This window comes from Choristoneura fumiferana, chromosome 28, assembly GCF_025370935.1.
Source record: "Choristoneura fumiferana chromosome 28, NRCan_CFum_1, whole genome shotgun sequence".
NCBI classification, from domain to species: domain Eukaryota; kingdom Metazoa; phylum Arthropoda; class Insecta; order Lepidoptera; family Tortricidae; genus Choristoneura; species Choristoneura fumiferana.
In genome coordinates, this window is record NC_133499.1 from 3,107,919 (window position 1) to 3,119,645 (window position 11,727).

The 11,727-nt window shown below is 36.9% G+C and overlaps 1 pseudogene; it reads right to left on the bottom strand.

Moving 5' to 3' along the window:
* Positions 1-658: 658 nt before the first annotated feature.
* LOC141443748 (actin-related protein 2/3 complex subunit 2-like) lies at positions 659-11,007 on the bottom strand (annotated as a pseudogene).
* Positions 11,008-11,727: the final 720 nt, after the last annotated feature.

Genomic DNA, 11,727 nt, shown 5'->3' on the forward strand with positions numbered 1-11,727 from the left:
GTGCTGCGGTACTATAACCTTACACCACCGCTGGACAGGAGTCTAGACCACGAATTTCTCCTATGCACAGCATATCTCAGGTTGCTTTTTTTCCACTACGCTACTTAAGCAGCAGCACTAGCGACATCTATGTTTCGCTTTCATCGAGAGACGTGTCACATTCTTTTGGAACTAACCACTCACCCAGACAAAAGATGTCTCTACTAAGCAATCAAATTATGATTGGTTTTTTGGAGTATTTTTGTATTTTTATTTCAACTCCAAATTCATTCATGTCTCAGTTTGTATTTTCGATATTCTTTACATATCCAGAAGGCGGAGTGCAGTTATGGTCAGCAAAAAAATTATTGCAGCTCGATAAAAGTATGAATTTTGAGGATAGTTTGTTTTTTCATTTGGTAACACCAGAGTCTTTTGGTATAGGTAGCCCTGGCACAGAAGCGGTGAAAAGTACTAAATAAGGTATAGTGGGGGACAGTGGCATAGCTAAGTAACCCAGGATCCCGGTGAAAAAAAATATGGGGCTTCCAAATGTTTGCTTGCCATCTTCTCTTTATTGACGTTTGGGCTTAAAAAGCACCACTAGGTTTCATTTGAACCGATCTGCAGTGTCGTATTGAGAATTATTGATTTATTTAAAATTAGACATTGATCAGCGTTAGTAGAGCGAGTCAGTACCTGATTTGTTGCGCAAAATAAACGAACCGTGAACGTAATTTCATATCTCACCGATATTTACAGTACATAGATTGAAAGGTACATTCAACTTACTTAAAATTCATGCCAATACATAGTTACAATATTATTTAAAAATATTCTAATTTAAAGTTACATTTTTTTGGGTTTGTTTTAAATTATCAATTTTTAAACTTAAGTTTAAATTAAGTAATTTTGGTTTGACCTGAACCCCTTCTTGTGGTCAGATTTACTGGAACTCTGGTACATGTATTGTACAGAAGGCCTACTCCGAAACACGAAAGTCGAAGTTCGGATCGTACCGTCTCTCTCGCTCGCGTATTAAATAGTATAAGTGTCAGAGGGACCACACGAGACGAACTTCGAGTTTCGGGTTTCGTAGTAGCCCTGCTGAGCTCTGGCGACAAAGCAATAATCAAGTAAGTAATGTTAGCAAAAAGATTGTGTTATTTTTTTTTCCTAAAAATGTATAACAGATTAGATACTCACCAAATGTAACATAACTGATATTGTCCCCTACTTTCGCCTCGGTGTCCATGAGCTCTAGTGGCGGTTCCTTATGTGAAAAAGCACCTGAAATAAACAAAATAAAGTTCAAAATACATTTGCGCAACATCATATCCTTATTTTACTAAAATGGAGATAGAAATAAACATCTAGTGTAACAACGTTACAATGCAATAAATGATTTGATTGATTGAGTGATTGAAACTTCTAATTATAAAATTTCAAAATCTAGCAGTGATCTGTAAATTACAAACTAGCGACTGTCCAAAAAAAACAATACACTTTTTTACAGAGATGTAGAGATTACAAACCGAGCTGCATTGACATATGAAATTCTGGCCCTCGCCGCTTCGTTTTATCTCAACGGTAGCGCACTCTAAAGATCTTATGTGATCAAAATCAAAGTACAGTCGCGAACAGGAGTTGATCAGCTACTTACCACTGTTCGTAGTTTGGCTGTATAACGCTGGTTTTATTAACGACAATGTTTACTACAAGTCTGATAAAGTTGTGTCTGTGTACCTGTGGCGCGGTGTGCGAGGCTCTCCGGCCCTCCTTGAGCTCCTGCATGAAGACTTTCCCGATGACCATGTCGTCTCGTGCCGGAACACCGTCGAGAACACAACCGTCACGCGATCCTCCTGCGCCTCCACGTACCTGACACAATACAATCATACACAGAGAGCGTTAAAGTAGCATAAGCCCGCGGCTTCTTCACCCTCGTAGGAAAATACAAAAAAATATAGCTAAATCCATACATTGCGGGAATTTCAAAAACCCTTTCTTAATAATTTATTTCGGCTAATCTCTCGTGACTCTCTAGTCCCTCGTCTAGGTCTTGAGCACTACATTTGTTTAAAAAAAAGTCAGGACTCAGAAGGAACTATTTTTTTTTCAAGAATTTCGTACACCGGATTGTAAATAAGGTATTACATTGTATTAAGCTTTATTAGCTTCAAAATAAAAACAGAGATTGTTCCGCCGATTATAGCGAATTGATTAATTAACGGAAGTGGCCGGCGGCACAGCCACAGAGACCCAAATGGAACGGAATTGTTACTATCAGTTATTTATAACGAAACAGCAAGCACCTTTAACAAATTAAAAACCTCGCTACTCTGCGACCTATATCTTGCAGAACTGTTTTATCTGTCTATGCGACCTAAAAGTTAAGTTTTTTGGGACCGTAATTTATAGATGATTTGGCTCTACATTAGTAACAAATATGCAAAATTTTAGCCAGTCTGTTTCTCCTACACTTTAATCCTTTCTACTAATAAAAAGTATTATACAGGGTGATCATCCAAATGGGTCAGTAGGGAGAAGTCAGGAACTATGAGAGATAGCGAAATTAGTCTTAGGTACAATGGCGTCGATTTTAGATTTAATAAAAATGGTATTCTTTATATTTTACTCTCATACATAACTTTTGTTCAGAAAGTTGCTTTTCGACGGCTTAGCAATTAGAAAAATTATACAGACCAAGTCACAGGCAAGAACAGGCCATACTTTTTATTTATGGAAGTTGTGTAGATAAAAAATGAGTACCTGAGCTTTAATCAAAACTCTCTGTTGTTAAATCATGGTTTTTGTGGAGAAGATATAGAATTTAAATGAGCAATAAAAGTGAAACGTAAAGTAAATAAACATAGAACTAAACAAGCATTCCTCGTTTAAAGATATAAGATAAGACAGTTACAAAGTCTCATCCTGCCGGTAGTTGATGACTGCTCTCTTCTGGGCCACATCCCCGTCCTCCTGCAGACGGAAGTAGCGCTCGAACACGAACGAAGCAGTTCCGCTTCAGCAGGCCCACCTTCTTCACCGTCTCCTCCCAGTCCTCCGGAATGTTCTCCAGATCCAGGAGGACGGACACATTGTAACCTGGAAAATTGAGAAAAGCTATTCAGGATTTGTCTTCTTCCAACGGGCACAGCAGAGGGGTGTCAAAGAACTTAAATTAGAATAACGCACGGTTGAATTACACGGCCCGCACTAGTGACTAGCACGGTTAAGTTTTAAAAATCTGCAACAGTTTTTCTCATGCATTTAATACAAAAAGCCTGCAGTGGCACAATTTAAACAAATTGATTTTCGACATTAGTGGCTGTAAGTTTCAAAATACAGTTTCGTTTTTACTTTACGCATTCATGCCACCGACGCAATATATTCGTTTTCGCGAACTTCACCCAGTGCAGCTGTCATAATTATTCATACATCTTAACGCACATGTGCGTCGGTGCACCTGTGGAAGTCAGGTGGCATGAATGCGTTAATTTAACCCATGTAATCTTACCTTTTATCTTTAGCATATGAATTTCATTTTTTTTTTACTTGGCTCGGCTAGCTTTAATAGTTAGGTAAGACATTTGAATCTGTCCCGCAATAAATTACTATATGCCAAGTGTCTTGCGGTAATTTTTCTAGGCTGATTAGATCAATGAATTGTATTTCTCTTACAGTGTATTGATATTTTTTGACCAATCATTGTACCTTAACTAAACAGCGTCAACGCGTTCTAATTAAAGCATTAGTCAATAATATCGGACTTATTTAACATAGAAAAGTTCAAAATAGCTACCTTCATTAACATTAGATTTATTAATTTTAAGGGCGCGCACTTTCTGCTCGCAATAACAAACTAGGCAAATAAAACGAATGGAATTTTCAATTAAGCAGTAAAATTGTTCCATCACAAATAAGTTGAAAGCCTTTTTATTAATGATTTTCGTGTTCTTAAGAGTCCGCAGCAAGTAGCGCTCAACTCCGCGTTGAGATCACGCGCTAACGCTTTAAAATGTTGTTGTTTCACCTAGAGTAAGACAGGGCGCTAGAAAGAAAGCAAGAGCGCGCTAGCGGGAAGGCGGAGCTAGAGACATGTCACAGTAACAATATTGCAGTAAAATATCTTCATACAATGGTGAAATTATTGCAGTATCTAAGTAGAATATAACAGTAGAACATCTCCAGACCAAGATTATAATATATACAGCGCGGGAGGGCAGCTACCGGCTAGGATATTATTTGGCGTTCCAAAAACGTAAATGTACATTACACTACACATTACGCTGTAAAACTTTTTTACTGCCCATGGTGAGTACACAATTTTACGTCTTCACCTTGCCAGAAAGTGGGTTTTACCATACGCATAGCGGGCGGTAAAACTCACATTATGGCCAGGTGTGGCGTAATAGTACATTATGTCTTAAGGGCGGTTAATAAGAAATTACGAACGAGAGTATTAGAAGCTCAAAGTCAAAGACTGAGGACTAGGTCGATGTTCATAATTATAGTACCGCCCGTGCGACTTACAATGTTTTCATCACATTTGCGAGTAAAATTGTATATGTGTAAAAGAAAAATATTATTGTTACAAAAATTGCCGATACCGCTGGTGCAGTTCTTGGCAGCGCCAGCTACCAGCCGCCCTCCGCCTCCCGCAGCATGTGCCTGACATGCGTGCACGAGGTCCTCCTGCTAGTCGTGCAGAACCTGCGCGCGCAGCAGTATTAGTACGCGCAACAACTCATAACGCCAAAAAAAGGCCCTTAGGTTTTATTAAGGACTGCAACCAAGTTAGCCTGCAGCTTACGACACTGTTTACGAGCAAGTGTGATGAAATAGTATATTGTACAACAAAAGCATAAAACGAGCAATTTTACCCGAGACGTTCATATAGCCACCCGAGCCACGGCGAGGGTGGATAGAAACGTCGAGGGGAAAATGGGCTCAATGCTAGAGTTTTACACTCTGCTTTTCACTTCGCTTGCGAAGAAATGAAATAGCAATAGTAAAAATAAATGTTCACTTATTTTGTACCTTTTATTTTTCATGCTTTACTATATTAGTTTTATTGATTTATTTTCATCGATTTGATTGATTTTTAGGTGTAAAAAAATAAAAAAATATGTAGAAACTCTTTTGTTTGTGGTTTCACACCTTGATTGCCTTGACCTTAGACGAAGATTCTACTTTATGCACTAGAGCATAAAAAGTTATTGTATGTTGCCTAGATGCAGCATGAACACGCACTTTACGAGCATGAGAAGTGAAATAGTCGATTGTACAACAAGAGCATAAAACGAGCCATTTTACGACGTTTACGATTTTAAGACGTTCGTTCCGGTACGGCGAGGGTGGATAGACACGTCGAGGGAAAAATGGGTTTAATGCTCGAGTTTTACACTGCTTTTTACTTCGATTAATTCGAGGAAATAGCAACAGTGGAAACAATGGTTCACTTACTATGTTTCTTTTATTTTTCATGAATTACTATATACATAATTCTATTTTTTATTTTATTGATTTATTTTGATTGATTTGGTTAATTTTTAGTTTTATATAAATAAATAAAAAAGTTAAAAACTTTCTGTTTGTGGCTGGTTGACACCTGATTAGCTTGGTCTTAGACAAAGATTTTATTTTATGCACTAGAGCATAAAAAGTCATTTTATGTCGCTTAATCTCAGCATAAAAACGAACTTTACGAGCATGAGAAGTGAAAAGTATAATATCTATAGACTACAACATCAACTTGATTGGACACATTGAAGATTGGGTGTATTGAATAAAATAAAAAAAGTCATACAATATTGTGTTTTATTTTTTAATACATACAAGTATGAAAATTCGCTTATTTTTAAGAACTCTCTCGTATCGGTAACTTTCTAGGTAGACGCGGATCTATAATTTCAGGTAGTATGCATTCCATGTAAAATTTTCTCAATTTATTTAATATGCTCTCCCAGAATCCTGTATCCTTTTCGATTTTTTCGAATAATATGCCTTTTGGAGTCCACACCACGAAGATACAGTATCTTTTTTTTGTAATATTTAACTGACCTTGTACTTGATAAAAGTAGTTGTGATTTTGCTTCAGTTTTATTTTCTGAGGATCACTTTCGTCCAACACACAGAAAGTAATTTTTTTCTTTAAAATAGCTTCTGTTGGCGTCATATTTGCCGCCGAAGCTGGGCATTTGATCTCCACAATTGTTTCTTCGTCTATGACTCCGTCGGGACTCGCGCCTAAATACTGGTGTTCCTCGAGGATGTATAACCCACAAGGTGATACTTGCACTCCTAGTGCAGCTTCAGTCTCTTTTAAAGCGATGGGCTCATTCTCATTGCCGTATCTAGTAGCATCGCTACCTTTAAAATTGCTATATAAGAGTGTTTTTATAATATTTTTACACGACGTGGCAGCTCTTCTCTTACATATTTGACCAAACACTGACGCAGTAAGGCGTATTTTTCGTTGTTTGATCCATTCAGGGTTCGTTGCCTGCCCAACGGTATCTTTTTGGATATTTTCAAGTTCTATTTTACTTTTTGAAAAGTCTGCTAAGAGTGCTTGTTTTCTTTTTTCGTAGTGCTCAACTTCCATATCTGGTTCTTTTTCGATATCACCGTAATGTTCATCGGGTCCTGCGATACGTTTTCTTCGTTTTGATTTTTTGTCTTGGCTTGATTTTCTTTTCGCCTTTTCTGCCTGCCTCTTCTCATACTTCTGCGTGTAAGTCCCCAGTTCTTCATTTTTTGTTAATACTTTACTCATGGTTGCTACAAGACTCCCGGTGTTTCTTTTTGTAGCAGCTGCGTAGCAACGGGACTCATAAGATCCACGAAGGGAGTAATTTATTCGTTTGCCTCCTATAAATTTTGCGATTAGTGCATTAAACTGCTCAACAATATTGTTTGTTTGCCCCATAAGGAGACTTTCGGCATTGTTTAAAATAGGACTTATAGCGGTGTATATGTCATACCACAAGCCACAATCTTTCATTTGGCCTATGAAGTTTTCTTCGCCTGGTTTCGGGCCATTACAAAAATATGTTTTGCAGTTGGCATGCTCACCAAAAACGTGGCAAGGCCCGTTTCGTAGGTCTTTTTTTAATTCATTTACTTTCTCAGTAAAAGTTTTCCCTTCCATTTTCGAAGAAAAGTCTATTGCTCCTTTAATTGCCTTTCGTAGTCGCAATATGTTATCATTTAGGCATTTCCTCATGATAATAGGGACAGGTCCTTGTTTATTTTCAGTTTTTTTTGTCAAATTTCTCAATTTAGTGCAATAATTTCGTAATAAATGATTACTGCATTCTATTTTGTGTATAGCAGTGGAGTGGCCATATGGCAATGCTTCGTTTAAAGCACTCATGACACTGCTATCGCCATCACCAATAAGTTTGGTGTATTTCAAGCCATGCATATTTATGCTGCATTTAAAACCTTCTACTACACCGTCGGCTTCCATTGCTGTGGAGCTACCAGACCAGTTTTTAAAACATTTATGTTTCTTGACCTCAATCTTTTTATTACTTGCAACAGCGCATACAGAGCAATAAGAATTCCGTATTCCTAAAAAGAGAACCTTTTTAGTTTCATACCCAATAATGCACGCTACCCCGGATAATGAATTATAATTGCTGGTACGATATGATCTTTTTCCCCACGATGCGTCCGCTACTACTGTGATGTAGGGAACGCCATCAGCGTCTACGTTTCCTTTTTCAATTGCCATTTGTTTTTCTTCGAGTCCTGCCTCAAACATGCTCTTCAAAGAGATATCTTTTAAAACATCCCCAAGCAACAAATTCTCTTTCCCAAATGTTTTCTCCGCTATACATGGCATATCTAAATGAGCGCAAAGCTCATCTAATTGGGAAAAGCCACTACCCGAACATACGACTGCTTGAACAACATTTTTATTAATTTTAGACTCTAGTTTTTCATTATTAAATGCTTCTTTTTTGCCACACATTTTGCATTTGAAAAGAAAAGTTGACTGGAATCCGATTCTCGACTCCTTCACAAAATCCATATCTTTAAAGCTGCAATTAAATGGACTATGATCCACAGCCTTCATTTGTTCAAATAAATATTGAACATTGAAAATTCGTCGACCTGTCATTTTACGTACGACTTCCTCATTGCTATCATGATCAAGTTCAATTTGTAATGATGGTGTCGAGGACGGAGTACTCGGACTCAAATTTCTGAAAGGAAAAAAAAAGTTACGTTATATTTATACCATGCAAGGTTAAATCAGAGTATACGGTGAAATAAAAATATTTGATACTGCATTATGAGGCGTACACTACTACAGAAAACTTCTAACGCCGGTGACGCTATGCAAAAAATACGTTTCGATTTTCGGTGCCATATTGTGCGCGCGACTACATTTTTAATACAAGCTTTTTGCTGACTGTACTTGCATTTTCATCCAAACTACTTTTCCGTACCAAATGTGGAAGAAGTGGGTCAAATTCAACTCGCAAGATTTTACCTGCACATACATTCATAGGTACATACATTGCAACTATTGCAAGGTAAAAGCTTGTAAAAATAATAATAAAAACACCAACCTGCTAAAATTTTGAAATTGAGGCGGAGGATCGGTATTGTTATCACTATCAGACTGCTCACTGGCATGCTCTCCGGTGCCAAGCGTACTGCACATGTAAAAAATACATACATAGTGAAATGACGTCAGTCGCCATTAGTCAAAGTAATAACAGAGACTACCAGAGGTAATACTTCGTTCGTAATACCTTACTTATCGCCCTTAATGAACAATGGGATATTATAGTGCTATGACCTGTATAAGTGAAATAACAGAAGTGCGGTGTACATCGATCAAGATAATAAACTGAAATCATCTTTAATAGCCGTGTCAATATAGGTACGAGTAGGTACTAGTCTCAGTGCAGTTGCAGTCAAGAGCGAAAATAAAACTACAAGTGAAAAACGTAAGTAGCTGTGAAATAAGTTTTTGGTAAAAAAAAAATCTGTTCAAGCTTTTTTTTTTGCTGACTGTACTTTTTGTCGACTTTACTAGCATTGTTACCTATTAAACTACATCATACGAAATTTCAAGTCGATGCCATTAACCGTTGAAGAATTCCGTCCTGCGGAGACGATCCTGGCCGGACTACCAGGATGTCAGCTACCAGATTATTGTATTGTCACGCAATTCACATAAGTATACCAAATTTCAAGTCAATTCGACCACTGAAACTGAGTCAAATTCAACTCGCAGGATTTGAGCCTCACATACATACATACGAGTACATAGGTACATACATTGCAAGTTAAATAAAAGATTGTAAACTAGTAAAAATAATAATAAAAACACTAACCTGCTTAAATTTAGAGGTTGAGGTGGAGGATCGGTATTGTTATCACTATCAGACTGCTCACTGGCATGCTCTCCGGTGCCAAGCGTACTGCACATGTGAAAAATACATACATGGTGAAATGACGTCAGTCGCCATTAGTCAAAGTAATAACAGAGACTACCAGAGGTAATACTTCGTTCGTAATACCTTACTTACCGCCCTAATACACAATGTGCTATTACAGTGCTATGACCTGTATAAGTGAAATAACAAGTTTGTGTGGTGTACCTACGTCGTACAAAAATAATAAATAAAGGTACGAGTACGAAAATTCATTTTTAATACAAGCTTTTTTGCTGACTGTACTTTTTGTCGACTTTACTAGCATTGTTACCCAAACTACATTTATTTTGTACCTATACCAAAAACAAGTCGATAACATTGTAACAGTTGAAGAGTTCCGTCCTTCGGAGACGATTCTGGCCGGACTACCAGGATGTCAGCTACCAGATTATTGTATTGTCACGCAATTTACATAATTATGCAAAATTTCAAGTCAATCCGACTGCTAGAAGTTGGTCGAATGCAAGATTTGATTACAGACAAATATCGGGACAGGTGAAACTAAATAAAAGCTTGTAATAGAGGACAAGGAAGAAAAATCTTACGCTACTGTCCTAGTTATAACTTACCTATTAGGATTAATGTTTTCTTTTTTATGACGAGCCGGTCCTTTTTTTTTCCTACGAGCCGATAACCATAATCTTGTCTTCGATGATCTTTTCACTTCTGGAAACAAGAACATTAATAATTATTTTTTATGGGAGCGCCATAGTTCGCATAGGTACTCTTTTCTCTTTTCTAGTAAAACCATAATTATTTTTTGTCCAAATCATCGTTTGTCAGTATGCGAGCCGATATATGGACCCATTTTTTATAAGTACTTGGTAATATTGACTAAAATGCATCTAGGTAGGTACTTACCCTGTTTATCCATTTTTGTAACATAAAAATGCAAAGTCCATATAAGAAAGCCAAGGTCGTCGAACAGTATGTGCACACACACCACCAGTATCACCAAGAAATATCAAATCCGTTATCAGTCCAAGTCGTAAGTAGTTAGATCGCGTTTATGATACGAAGAGAATTCACCAAAATAATATTACGTAACTCTCGCGCACAGCTGACGAGTCACTACTAACGAGCGACGCACGCACACGCAGGGCCAGCGTAAACCAAGGACAAAGGGCGGCGCGTACCGCCCTCCCCCGTACCGTTCCCCCGCGCTAGAGTGATTCGCTGCAGATTCGCATAAAAAATGTATAGTTTTTTTACTGATTTTCGTAGTTTCGTTCTCATTTGAAAACCACAAAATCATTTCGGAAAAATGCTTTTTCTTATGAAACTACATAGTTTAGTCGATGCCGGAAATAGGTTTTGACTTCAATCTGAACTATATTTTGGCCGTAGTATTTAACCGAACTGCACAGGGTTTTTGGCTCTTAAAATGCAAAACTTGTACTCGTTCTATTTTCTTTGTAATACCATTTCAAGAGTCATAAACTAATTTCAGGCCTAGATATGCCTTATCTCATTGTATTTACAAAAAATCATGATGATGCTACTTGTTATTTTAAAATAAGGACGTAACTACGATTTGTATGGAGAATCAAGCTTGCTGCGGACTCTTAACATAAAACTTTTTAATTTATCTCTCGCGTTAGATGTAAGGCGGTTTCATGTTTGAAGCAATTTATTTTATGGCAAGATTTCTATCTTAAGCATTTTGTATTTTTTTTTTTTGAAACATGCAAACAGAATGCTTGAAATTTTAATGAAGAAAAAAAATAGTGAAATATATCCTTTTTGACGTATATTAATATATGATTCGTTTTTTAATCTATTTAATGTTAAAAAATTGAAATGAATAAATCATGTGTGAATGTTTAAAATCGGTTTAATATTTAAGTATGAGTGTATTATTACAAAACATCCTTATAATTTATTTATTAATTATTAATTTAAAGTACTTGTTTAAATAATTATGTGTGAAAGCTATACTATCAACGAAAAAAATAGGCTATATTTTATTGCGGTAATATATAAACTTCCAAGTAAGCAAAGTTGCGAGCAACTGCTATTTTAAATGATTGAAAAAAAAACACACAATTTATTGTAAGAAAATATGTTACAGATTCAGAGCCTGTATTCAATCGTTTCCAAAACGCGAGTTACCATGTAGGGAAAGAGCTGATCAGATTGCCCTCAATATAGCTTCTGTAGCTCTTTAAATTTTTATAACAGGTATACAATAAAACAATTTATTGTAAGTTAATTCGCCCTCTACACACTGCGGACATTGTCTGGAATACTGCTTTGGGTACTTTGTAGCTGCAAATGAGCCGCG